This window comes from Petaurus breviceps, unplaced genomic scaffold, assembly GCF_028583685.1.
Source record: "Petaurus breviceps papuanus isolate PSGF00001 unplaced genomic scaffold, PetGlider_PUasm1.0 90845, whole genome shotgun sequence".
In the NCBI taxonomy this organism is placed as follows: domain Eukaryota; kingdom Metazoa; phylum Chordata; class Mammalia; order Diprotodontia; family Petauridae; genus Petaurus; species Petaurus breviceps.
Genome location: NW_027187359.1, coordinates 1977263 through 1990960, shown reverse-complemented (window position 1 = coordinate 1990960; position 13698 = coordinate 1977263). Strand labels below are relative to the sequence as shown.

The window sequence follows — 13698 nt, the reverse complement described above, 5'->3', positions numbered from 1 at the left end:
CATCACTGGGAGAATATTGGTATTAAAAAGATGAGGCTTTGTTTCAGGGAGAAGCTTAAAGTTATTAAAAACACCGCACAATTTCACAAATGAAATCTAGCCTGTTTTCTTTCTTCTTTTCATTTCTGAGCTCTCTTCATTTTTTATTGAGTATCCAAATTTTACACACATACACATGCACATATACACATACACACAATGTAGTGTGTGTATGTTTATATGGGGCATATGTGTGTACTGGTAGTTCAGCTTTTTAGGTATGTTTTTGTAACTGATGTTTTATAGCTCATTTTATCTTTACAATTAAACAGTGTAAACAGGTACAGAGATTACAAGATACCACTATACTTATTGTTTTTTTAAAAAACTAAAAACCCATTTGATTGAATAAATCAAAATGCCAACTTGAAAACTCTTTTCAAACTAGATAGTTTCCATTTAGAAACACATAATTGTTTGAAAGCAGCAACAGATATAACTTTCACCCTTTAATTATAAATTTTATTTAAAAGATAATATGTAACTACTTTATAAGTGCTAAGGAATACTGTATGAGTAATTCTATAATGATAAAGGTAATAGTCATGGAATGTTGGTGTTGGAAAGGACCTTATAGAAGATCTGATTTAATGGTTTCATTTATAGATGAAGAAACTGGGCTTAGAGAAAGAAAGTGACTTGGCCAAGGTCATGTGTAGTCTTTGAGAAAGGCTTATTGGAGGAGATGGTGCTTGACTCAAGTCTTGATGCACATAATTGGTGGAATGTAAATTCCATTCCTAATTTTATTTTCTTTTTGTGACCAGTTTTTCCTATCTCACCCAGCTTGGGAGTGCAGTGGCCACTCATGATCCCAACCCTATGCTTATTGGCATGGGGAACCTTTGTCCTCTGCTATTTCTCACCTGGGCTGGTTCACGCTATCTTGGGCAGCCTAGCCCAGCCTCCATCTTCCCCATTCATATGTTCATCATATCAGTGTCAGACTTTGTGTAGACACTTGCTTGGCTTTAGTCTGTTACTCAGACCTGCTGAACCAAAGCTCAGAAATACCACCTCAGTAGAACTGTGACCTCCATCCTCAGTTGCACATGTTTTAGGTGTGTGTCAGCAGGAGGTGGCAAGGTTGTGTGTATGTGGGGAGAGGTGGACTAAGAAATTTAGATTTTAATATTAATAAGTGATTTGGGTATAACCATAGGTTCTGGATTAGGGTAGTTATACAAAAAAGCCTTTTGAGATTTTGGCAGTTTGTATACAGATTAAACTGTAATGAAAAAAGCTGGTGACAGAGATGGTTAAGGAGGGGTGTGCTGTCTAGTTTTGGTATAGTAGAATTCAGGTTAAGGGCCTTGATTTTCTCATTTCCCATAGCCTGATTGAGCTTAAGACTTAATACATATCTATGACTATTACAAATATGGCTAAAATAGTTCTTGAAAAGTCTCCTAAGAGATGCTCTTGGCTTTGTTTTTTGCTTTAACTTTTATATGCTTATTAAATATACAAATTTGCTTTGATGGTTTGTAAGTTTAAATTGAGTTATAAATGTTAGAGGTAAGCATCTCTCTGTCCATCAACATTTCTTATTACATGGTAGTTGTTTTAGCCCCTGCTAAGAATTGTCCCACAGCACACCAGAAAGAAAGCATGGTCAGTTTTTGGCTTTTTGGTTCCTTGTGAATACAGTAGCCAGAGAAGTGACAAAGTATCTCATTGGTTCTGGGTGAAATTTAGTGCTGAGGCTTATAGCTTTTAAAAATGGATTGAGAAAAACTATCCTAAGGACTTTTGAGTTAGTCTGATTTTTGTCATGCCCCTGGTCTCTCCAGTTGAATATTCACATTGTAATCTATAGAGCTAGAGTTTTGATACTTGAGTAAAAACTCAGATTTATGAGGTGTTCTCCCCATTTTATCCTTAAAGAAATCAATAGAGTAATATGCTAATTTGACCATAGCCATATGGCAAATAAATGACAGCAAAATCAGAACTCTCAGTACAGTCCATTGTATTGCTCTGTATTTTTTTTTCAAGACTGCATCGTCTTGTACAAGGTGTCTAGGTATTCGATTTTTTCACTCAAGCTCACTTGCATAGTGAGCTCTTTCAGAATAGGATTATTTAGGCCCTCTGGTTTTGTTTAGTACTACTTGAAGGATCTCTGATCCTTAAAAAAAAGGCTTCTTTAGACTGAAAGGCAGTGGGGTGCAGTCTGGCATTGAAGCCAGACAAACCTGAATTTCAGTCCTGCCTCTCTAACGTACACTGTCTTTCATCCAGGAGTATCCTATGCTGGTGAAATCACAGGTATAGTTCCTATTCTTATTTTTCTTAGCTGGACACCTAGAAAAATCTGTCTACCGTCATTGCCTCCTCTTCCTCCCTTTTTACATACTTTTTAATCCTGTACAATCTGTATTCCAACCTCATGAGTCAGTTGAAACTGCCTTCTCCAAAAGTGACCAAAAGTCTCTTTAATTACCAAAGCTCCTGATAGCCTTTTCTCAGTTTTCATCCTTCTTGATCTTTCTGTGGCATTTGACACCATTGATACTGCTTTCCTTCTGAATACTCTTTTTTTCTCTGGGTTTTCATGACACTGCTCTCTTTTTGGCTCTTCTGCCTGCCTGACTGCTCCTCAGTTTTTTTTTTTTTTTTTGCTGGTTATTTATCTCCTGCCCCCTAACTGTGGACACAGCTTTGTCCTTGGACCTCTTGTCTGATGTTCTCTTGATGATGTCTTTAGAGTTTAATTATTTCTACAATGATAACTTACAAGTCTCCAGTCTCAGTTTCTCCCTTGAGCTCTAATCCCTCATCACCAGCTGGGCTGGTGGTCATTTTGAGCTGGATATCATATAGACATCTCACATTTAACATGTCCAAAACAGTATTCATTATTTTTAATATCAACTAACTTCTCTTTCTGAGTTTCCTTATTTGTTTTGAGGGTACCACCATTCTTTGCTTAGCACAGTGCCTGCCTCATAGTAAGTGCTTAATACGTATCTATCCATTTATCCATTTTTCCATTTACCCAAGTTCAGTATCTTAGTGTCATCCTCCACTCCTTAGTCATTTGTTAAGTCTTGTTAATTCAGTCCCCCTCTAACATCTCTTGCATCTGTCCTCCATTCACTCATTGTTCCCTGTAGTTCAGGACCTTATTGCCTCTCTTCTGAATTATTGCAGTAGCCTCTTTTGCCCCATGTATTTCCTTTTTTTAGCCCATTCACATAACTGTGAAAATTATTTTTCCTGAAGTGTAAGTCTGACTATGTCACTGCTCTAGACTCAATAAAATCTCCATGATCTTGTATAAGTTCCTCTGTATGGCATTTAAAGACCTTCACAGCCAGATCCCACCTTACCTTTTCTTGTTAAACATTACTCCCATCCAGGTACCCTGTGGTCCAGCCACAATGACCTTTTTGCTGTTCTCATACACTGTCCTACCATCTCTTGCTTCTATGCCTTTGCATTGTCTGTCCTCCATGCCTATAATTTGCATCCTCCTTACCCCCATCTCAGAATTCTTAGATTTCTTCAGGTTTCAGCCAAGCAATACTTTACATATGAAGCCTTTCTGATTTTACCCCCCCCCCCCCCCCCCCCCCCCTCTCTCCCCCCCCCCCCCCCCCCGGCCCAACTGTTAATGCCTTCCCCACAAATCATCTTATATCTGCTCTGGTCATACCTGTGTATGTATGTACATGTCATTTCTCCCTGGCTAGATTAACCTACCTTGATGGCAGAAACTGTTTCACTTTCATCTTTATGTTCCCAGTGCCTGGCATAGTGCTTAGCACACTGTAGGGGCTTAATCAATTTTTTTTCTTCCCAGGACCTTTATCTACCAGTTTGAGGTAGATTCACACACACAGTCTTGTTACTCATTGTAGCATAACACTTTTAATGAACTAATCAGACATTTAACAGTTTCTTCTGGTTTTGCTTATTCTTTCTAAAAATATTTATTTTTATTTTGAACTTAACAAAAACCAAATAAAATGAGTATTTCCATATACCAATTAAGACAGAAAGAAGATTGTACACAGAACCATAAATATGTCTTGCTTTGGTTTGCTTTTCCTTTTAAGTACATTATCAATTCAGCATGCAATTTTTGTCTGTTTCTTTCTCTTGTATGTATTCAAAAACATGTTTCGATAGCCCCCTTTTCTTTTTTTTAATAAGACTATCCCAAACTCTTTTCACTCTTTCCCCTATCTCTGATACTTAATAAATTCTTATTTGATTGATATGATTAGTTTTACCTATTGCGGAAGGAGCTTCTCATTATTTTACTACCTTCTACTTAAGTGGCTTGGCACTGGTACCAATTTACTAGGGTAAATGAAGATCAGAATTATTCCCTAGTTGCCTGACGTGTCCTACTTTCATTTTTTCAGGCAGTGAAGCAAGGCAGGTGAATGGTACTAATACTCAAACCAGTTTTCTGGTCTAACAAGTTCTTAATTTAGGATTTGTTTATATGTTCTCACCCCACTTTGTCTCTGGCTTCACTGTCTGATACTGCTGAGAGCATTTTGGAAAGTTTGGGGCTGATGATTTTAATGTCTTGCTTGAGCTCTCCTGGAAGGGTGCTTGAGTAGAATGGAGAGTTGTTCTAAAAGATAAATAGAGCATGTTTTGTAGTGAGGAAGAACTAGAGACCAGTCTGGAGGTTTTGTCTTTGGCTTTGGTTGGCAGAGCCCAGGTGTAACTGCTGTATGACTCTTATAGTTCAGAATTTTTAAGTGACTCACCCTATTTTAGAGTACACCAGCATGTCTAGCAGTTAACCAAATCTTTTGTTTGTAGTTTGAGAAGATGCCAATTAAACTGAATGCCAGAAATTTTCTTTGTAAAATGAGAAGTCTTGCGAAGACCATAGTTCCCACTGCCTATGTTTGCAAACTCACAAAGGTGTGTCAGCCAGCACTGCTAACATGCTTGTGGAGTTATAGCTAGCATTTGAGCATCTGTTGTAATTAAATTAAATAAATATATGAATTCTTTTAATTTGCATTAGTTACGTTTGTCACCAGCAAATGTTTTAATACTGATAGCTTGAGTTTCATTGCCTCTCTGTGTTAAACCTTTGAATAACAATAATAATAATAAATATTTATCTGGTGCTTTAAAATTTCAAAAGGCTTTATGTAAATTCTTTCATTTGATTTTCACAATGTGAGGTAAATACTCCAGATATGAAGTAGGTAAATACAAGGTGAAGGTACTCATCTAGCAATAGTGAAATTGCTACATGATTCAGAGTTACAAAATAAGTAAACTGGTACTGGAACAATAGAGGTGACTTGTACAGATATCCGATCAGTAAACTTAGATTTTAAATAAAAAAAAAGTTTTTTGTCCCTGCTGTAGTCTAAAAGGATATTGTTGTTTTTTACCATTATTTTCTGAGATAAGAGTTGTACTCTTGACCTGCTAAAAATCAATGCTTATCTTTGTCCTTACTTTAAAAAAAATTTTTTTACAAAATAAAATTTTACTTGCCTTTTTCTGCCTGCTCAGTTTAGATATTTTGGAAAACAAAGGATGAACAAAAGGTACAATGGGAATAGAGAGTATTTAAAATATTATGATATATTTTATATAATAATATATTTTATATAATAATACATATATTATTACATTTATATTCAGTTTATATAGTTGGAGGTCTATATCATTCAACTCTTAAGAGACTATTTTAATAATTCAGCTCTTTTGTCCTTTAGTAACTGTCTCCACTATCCCCTGGAAGGAAACAACAGAATTACCTGCCTTTTAACGCATTTGATGCTATGAAATTTTACTCTTTAGTGCGGTAGTGAATGAATATTGTTATAACGAGTTACCTCTAGATCAACTGGAATGGCTAAAGCAATTGTGACAAATAAATAGTTCCTTTTTGTATGTGGATCTTATAACAAAAGTCTAAATGGCTCTCATTTTAATTTGATTATTTTTCAGAGCAGTATTTTAATGCTTTCATATATTCGTGATTTTCATCACTGTGTTCAACTAGTGCTGATTACAACCCTTCTATGCCTCTCATCCTTTGTGTTTCTTACCCATATCTTTCCAGGACTTGCCAGAGGCCTTTCCTGTGGTTTCTTTTAATATCTTAAAATAATCTTTGAAGTGTCTGTGTGTTCTCATGAAGTATTGCCAGGTAATAGGTCTTTCTCCTTTTCTGGTCACAGACATACTTGCTGGTGTCTTTTTTGTTGTTGTTGTTGCTTCTCAAGTGTGAGTCTTTGTTGGTAATGTGATGCAGCCTATTTTTGCCTGCTTTGTTCCTTTCAGTTGCCCTTTGACTCACGTGTATTTTTTTTAAAAGTTACATTGATTTATAGCCATGTAGCCTTAATGGAGAATATTGATGTTTAAAGAGAAGGGCTTTGTAGTAATGAACATTTTGAAATTACTGAGAAGTTTCCCATGTGATCCAGTCCAGTCACTTTCTATTCTATTTTGGGTCCAACTCATTTTCCATTTTGTAGTTCCTTTCTAATAGAATTTCAATAGATAGAATAGATAGATAGATAGAATTTGCTCATTCAGTTATGGGGCATGGTCTAAGGCTATGCAATAGGCATTTTTTTATCCATGTCATTTTCCCATCCCAGTATGTAGATTGTTGTTTTTTTTTTTTTTTAAAGCAATCGGGGTTAAGTAACTTGCTCAAGGTTACATGGCCAGGTGTTTCTGGGTAGGTGCTAAGTGTCTGAGCCCAGGATTTGATCCCCAGGTCATCCCGACACTGGAGCCAGTGCTCTTACTCGCTGTGCTACCTGGCTGCCCCCAGTATATGTAGATTGTTAAGCCAATTAACAGGAATATTCTAGAGAACATCCTTTTCAAAAGAGATTTTTTTTTTTATTTGGGCTCTATGCTGGATTTCTACCTGGTCTGTAGTTTAGCAAATCCCTCCTTGTAGAGAGAGGCTCACCTTGCCCTGAAGGTAGAAGGAATGGTTTTACTTTAGTGTATGAAATTGACTCATAAACTATTGGATTAATTTAATTCAACAAATGTTTATTAAGTGAATATGAGGTGCAAAGCAGTATATTAGGTGCTGAAGATAAAAGGTAAAAAAACAAATGGTTCCAACCCTCAAGGAGCTTATAATTTAATAACTTATAGACTTGTACATAAAGTTGGTTTTTACCAATGACTTGCTGTTTCTCTTATTTCATAATGTGAAATTTAATTCTTCCTCTGTTCCTAACATACTATTGACTTCCAGTAGACATTATTGTTAGCTCAGGTGGAAAAGTTGGCTTCTGACAAAGGAGAAAATTCATTGAATAAGATTCAGACTGGTAAGTTAGGTTTATCTTCAAAGAACTTCTTTGCACAATTCCCTGAGTAGGGATGAAAGTAATACACGTTCAGTCTTTGGAACAGTAGAGCAGTGATAACTGGAATAGGGACATGGTTGGATGAAATGGTATAGAATGGAGTAAGGGAGATCTTTGTTGGAAGATGTCCCCTTTGTCCCCTTCCAGAGAGGATTAGGAATCTGTTGTTACACAAAGTCCTTTGGGCTTGTGCAGTGTTTTGTGTGGTTCACTCCACACTCTCTTAAAGGTGTTTGGCTTCCTCTTTAGCTTAAAGCCTTACAGAAAGTGGCACTAGGAGAGAAAAAAGTAAAACACAGTACAGGGCAAAAATTTGATAAGTCCTTGCCTGAAACTGAATTGTGTCTGTTTATTTGGGATTACCCCTTAGCTTTTTGGTAGATTCTTTGTTACAGTTTAGCATTGTCTCAGGTGTTCATGGTGTTCAGGAGGACTAGCATCTCTAGTGTGAGGGCTTTTCAAGGCTGCTTATCCGCTTTTGGTGTCCACCTGATTAGTCACTCAGCTCTCACCTGTGGTCTCAAGAAGCTGTAGCATGCACAACAGTCACACCCCAGTAAACCATCTTAGCAGACAGGTTAAACTAGATTATGAGTAACCAATGGACCTCAAAACTGTTGATGAGTTAGGAAGGCTAGGGAAATATTTACCCGAAGCATGTGACAACTTTCCCTAGTGGAATGGGTAGATGAGAACAATTTGTTCCAAAGTCCATGAAGGCACTATGGAGCTTTTAGAGCTTGATTAGACATCGAAGATGCCAAGATCATCCACTTCATCCTGGGCCATCACCAGTGATATTCACTTTTGTCTTGCCACTGGATTTCAGTGACGCTGGAAGAGAGAATGAGGCTGATGACTTTATGCAACTCTGCATCAGTTAAATCCAGTTCACTTGTAAGTCAAGCCATTGCCTGTGATGTTGTTGACCCCTTTCCAAAAAAAAAAAAAAAAAGAAAAGATCAAACAACATTGGCTCTATAGACTTTTTGTGAAGGAATTGGTAAGAAATTTTTTTCTGAAGTTAATAGTTACTGTGGTTATTTCAGTTTTCCTTCCTTTTTAATTTATACCCTTTTTTAAATATCACATTTATTTCTGAATGTCTCTCTTCTCCCACACAATAAGTCTTCCATGGGAACAAAGATTAAAAAAGGAAAAGAGGAAAAAAATGGTTCAGCATGATCAACCCCCAAAATGCAGTATTCCTTACCCATAGTACCTCATCTCTGCAATGAAAGAGAGGGGTGTGTATTTTCTCAGTGCTTCCATTATGGCTGAGCTCCTTAATTACATATCTTTCTGTCTCTTTTTTGTTGTTGTTAATTGTTGTTCTTTTAGATTGTTTTGGTCCTATGCATTATTTTCCTGGTTCTCCTTACTTTATTCTGCATCAGTCCATATATATCTTTTCATATTTTTCTGAATTATTTATATAGTTTTTTTTTACAATAAAGTAATCCCTTTGCATTCATGTACCACAATTTCTTTAGCCAGCCCCTGACCTATAAGCTTTTTTTCTAGTACTTTGTCACCTCACAAAGTACTGCAGTATATATTTTGGTATCTATAGGACTTAAAAAATAATAATTTATTTTTAGTTTTCAGCATCACTTCCATAAGATTTTGAGCTTTAAATTTTCTCCCCCTCCCTCTCCTCTCCCCTCCCCTCCCCAGGATGGTGTACAATCTGATATTGTCTCTACTGATACATTCATATTAAACATTTTCACATTAGTCATGATGTAAAGAAGAATTAGAACTGATGAGAGTAACCACGAGGAAGAAGAAACAAAACAACAGAAGAAAAGAAGAGCAAATAATATGCTTCCATCTGCATTCAGAATCCAAAGTTCTTTCTTGGGATGTGGATAGCATTTACCATCGTGAGTCTTTTGGAGTTATCTCAGATCCTTGCATTGCTGAGAAAAGCTAAGTCTTATCAAAGTGAGTCATCACATAGTGTGGCTATTACTGTGTACAATGTTCTCCTGGTTCTGCATGTTTCACTCAGTATCAATTCATCTAAGTCTTTCCAGGTTTTTCTGAAGTCTTCCTGCTCATCATTTCTTATAGCACAATAGTACTCCATTGCATTTATATACCACAACTTGTTCAGCCATTCCCCAGTTGATGGACCTCCCTTCAATTTCCAATTACTGGCCACCATAAAAAGAGAAGCTATAAATATTTTTTACATTTCTTTTTCCTACTGTTTGATCTTTTTGGGATACAGACCTAGAAGTGGTATTGCTGAGTCAAAGGGTATGCACAGTTTTATAGCCCTTTGGTCATAGTTCCAAATTGCTCTTCAGAATGGTTGGATCAGTTCACAACTCTACCAGCAGTGCATAGTATTCCAATTTTCCCCAACATTTCCTCCGACATTTATCATTTTCCTGTTTTGTCATGTTAGCCAATCTGGTAGTTGTGATGTGATACCTCAGAGTTGTTTTGATTTGCATTTCTCTAATCAGTAGTGATTTAGAGCACTTTTTCATATGGCTATAGATAACTTTAATTTCTTCCTCTGAAAACTCCCTGTTCATATCCTTTGACCATTTATCAATTGGGAAATGATACGTATTCTTATAAATTTGATTCAGTTCTCTACATATTTTAGAAATTAGGTCTCTATCAGAAACACTGGCTGTAAAAATTATTTCCCAGCTTTCTGTTTCCCTTCTATTCTTGGCTGCATTGACTTTGTGCAAAAGCTTTTCAGTTTAATGTAATTAAAATCATCCATTTTGCATTTCATAATATTCTCTATCTCTTCTTTGGTCCAGGTTTTTTTTATTTCTGTCTTTTTCATCTTTGAGGTGTTTGCCTACCAGTGATATCTCTGTCTCAAAGACTGTAGACATCATATGGACTTACTTATTATTGTATAGTCTCTCTCTTTTTTTTAAAGTGTGATTCTGAATTGCTTTTGAGATCAGTTCATAATCCCACCGACAAGTGTGGTCTGTCTTTCTGTACCCCCTCCAACATTTACTATTTCCATCTTTTGTCGTATATGCCAGTTTGTCGGATGTATAAGGTGAAACCTGAGTTATTTTGACTTTCTTGTCTCTTATTAGTGATTGGGAGCAATCTTTTATCAGTTTTTTTCAATCTTTTACATGTTAATAGTTTTCAGCTTTTGAGAACTATTTGTTCATATCCTTTGAGTCAGTGGGGCATGGCTCTTGGTCTTATATATTTTATGTTAATTTCTGTATGATTTGTACAGGGAGTCCCAAAAATCTTAGTCCAGTTTTAACTAATCTTAGCCTTAGTGTAAAACTACTCTGAGAATTTTGGAATACCCTATATATCAAACCCTTATTAGAGATATTTGATGCAAAGGGTTTTTTCCCCCAAAATGACAATTTACCTTTTTATCTTAGTAACACTGATTTTTGCTGGTGCAAAGACCTTTCAGTTTCATGTAATTAATTACAATGACCTGTTTTGTCATTTCTGATTTCTCTCCCTTGTTTCATTAATCATTTTCCTAGTTGTAGTTGTGGAGAATATCTCTAAACAATTTTCCTGTAATTTTAAAAATGATGTGTTTTTTTTTGAGTATCACTATACTCTGTTGTGGTATGTAGTGTGATCCCCTTAATAAAAGGACTGAGTATTTGATTTTTTTTTTTTAAGCAATCAGTTGGAGTTAAGTAACTTGCTCAAGGTTACACAGCCAGGTGTTTCTGGGTGGGTGCTAAGTGTCTGAGCCCGGATTGGATCCCCAGGTCATCCCGACACTGGGGCCGGGGCTGTTGCTCTTACTTGTTGTGCTACCAGCTGCCCCAGTATTTGATATTTTTGAGTTGATTGGTTATTGAGTTCATTGTTTCTTTCATCCCCTCCCCTCCCCTCCTCTCTTTTCCTCTCCTCTCCTGTCCTCATTTACTTTGAAAACCCATGTTATAGACTAGGGAGTTTCTTGAGGCGTTTGAGCTATTAACTTTCTGTGGAAGTATCATTGTTTGTGTTGGAGGTATGTGAATATCCTCTGGCTTGACAGTGTGGATCTAAAAGTACAAAGCTTTTTATAAGGAGACTCTTTCCTTGAACTTTATCTAGAGTAGCCAAGGTAGTATTTGCCTGGTAATTTTATATTTTATCTTTCAGATCTTTCTAATTCCTTGGAAGAAGAGAGACAAAAACCAAGTCTACAGGGTTTCACAGTTTATTTCAAATTATATCCTTTTTTTTGTTGTTGCTTTCTGGAGGGTATTTGGGGTTAGGCAACTTGCCCAAGGTCACACAGCTAGTTTTTGTGTTAAGTGTCTGAGGTCGGATTTGAACTCAGGTCCTCCTGACTCCAGGGCCATTGCTCTATTCACTGTGCCACCTAGCCACCCCTATCCTTTTTTTTTTTTAAACCAGATTTGTGTAAGTTGAGAGAACTGCTTCTCCCAACCTATAATAGTGACTTTTGACAATTTACTGTGTTAGAGAATTGCCTGGAGCAGGCCCTTAGAAGTTAACGACTTGCTCAAGGTCATATGTGTCAGAGACAGGACTTGATCTCAAGTCCTCCTGGCTCTGAGTTCGGCTCTCTATTATGCTCATCTGCCTCTCATCAGATTATGTGTGGTTACCAAATTACCAAAATATTTGGTCAAAAATCATCCTGGTTTAGTCAGTCCCTTTTTTTTTATTATGTGATTTTAGCATCTCTTTTTCTCAGGGACAAACAGTGGTCTATGAGAGGTTTTAACTAGATGATGTTGTCCCTTCCATTTCTAAATACTGTGATGTAATTTGTGGAATCTGTGTACCTGTAACAGAAGCATTACCTTAGTTTCTTTCATTGAAGGCATTTTACCTCTAGGTGTCACTGTGGTTCATTAAAAGACTATTGCATGTTTGCATGAGAATCAGATGATGAATAATACAAAACTGTAGAAGGGCAGGTTCTATTTTTTCTTTTACAAAATAGAGCAAGTTCTTAAAAAATAGTTTAACAAAAATGTACATTAGAGTATGAAAACCATTTTTCCCCCTATCTTATAGTAATCAGTCTACTGTAGATGGGGCTACAATGTAAGCCATGTAGATGTTCAAATAATACAGTAGAAACCTGGATTAATAACTTATTTGCATATGCCTTGGGTCAGATGATTGAGGTTGAAGATGTGAGGAGAGTTATAGAAGTCACTCAACCCAATTTAACCATTTTCATTAGATGCCTAATAAAGTATGTTTAGGGGGCAGCTAGGTGGCACAGTGAATAGAGCACTGGCCCTGGAGTCAGGAGGACTTGAGTTCAAATGCGGCCTCAGGCACTTGACACACTTGCTAGCCGTGTGACCTTGGGCAAGTCACTTAATCCCAATTGCCCTCCAAAAAAAAGGCAAAAAAAATAAAGTATGTTTAGCTTTTAAGATGTGTGTTAGTTCTTTTTCCTGAAGTCATTGTTCTAGAGGGATCTTACCGTATTTGAATTGGAATGCAACATGCTTGTTCTGGGTGACTGTGCTCCCCATGATATTTGTATTGCTCCTTGGGAGAAGACTGGCAGAATTCATCATTTTAAAAATTCTTTTTTGCTTAAAAAAAATATGACATCGATAAGTATGGTTTTTTCCATAAACAAAGAAGAGAATTGTATATGAAACTGAATCTTTGTTATATATAACATTTTTAAAGAGTACGTAATAAATTTAACATGGGAATTACAATTTTTTCTTGTTCTTTCTGAATTTCCTTCTGATGTTTTCTGTATGTTTTATTGAAACTTTTTTTTGTCATCATTCTCCCTACCCTTACACCCTACTTTGCTCCGAACAGTAAGTTATAGTTATACAAAACAGAACCACACATTGACTGTGTCTGAAAACATATATTATTCTGCACCTCTACTCCATTACCCCCTTGTCAAAGAGGTGGGGATTATGATTCATCATCAGTCTTTTGGAGGTTGTGGTTGTTTTTTGTATTGATCAGTTTTGAAGTCTTTGAAAGTTATTTTCCTTTTCCTTTACAATGTTATGGTCATTGTATAAGTTCTTTCCTTGATTCTGCTCACCTCACCTTGTGGCAGGTCACACAAATCTTCCCAGGTATTCTCTGAATCCCTGTACTTCTTATGCTGCAATAATATAACCTACTTTTTTTATATACCATAATTTACTCATGGTTTTCAATTTATAGGCAGTCTTTTTATTTCCAGCTCTTTGCTACAAAAAAAGCGGCATTGTAAATATTTTTTTTTACATATGGAACCATTTCTTTTTCTTAAATCTCTTTAGAATATAAGCCTAGTAGTGGTATCACTGAATCAAAGGGTATGAACATTCTAGTGACCTTTTGAGTAAAGCTACAA

The 13698-nt window shown here is 36.4% G+C and overlaps 1 protein-coding gene and 1 long non-coding RNA gene across 2 annotated transcripts in view; both read left to right on the top strand.

Annotated features, from left to right (window-relative positions):
- Positions 1–13698, top strand: part of NUDCD3 (NudC domain containing 3) — a 129920-nt gene that overhangs the window by 24495 nt on the left and 91727 nt on the right. The gene's annotated exons all lie outside the window — the stretch shown is intronic.
- LOC138149048 (uncharacterized) lies at positions 5661–12752 on the top strand. The gene is made up of 2 exons (XR_011165228.1): positions 5661–9323; positions 11499–12752. It is a non-coding gene; the product is annotated as an uncharacterized lncRNA (long non-coding RNA).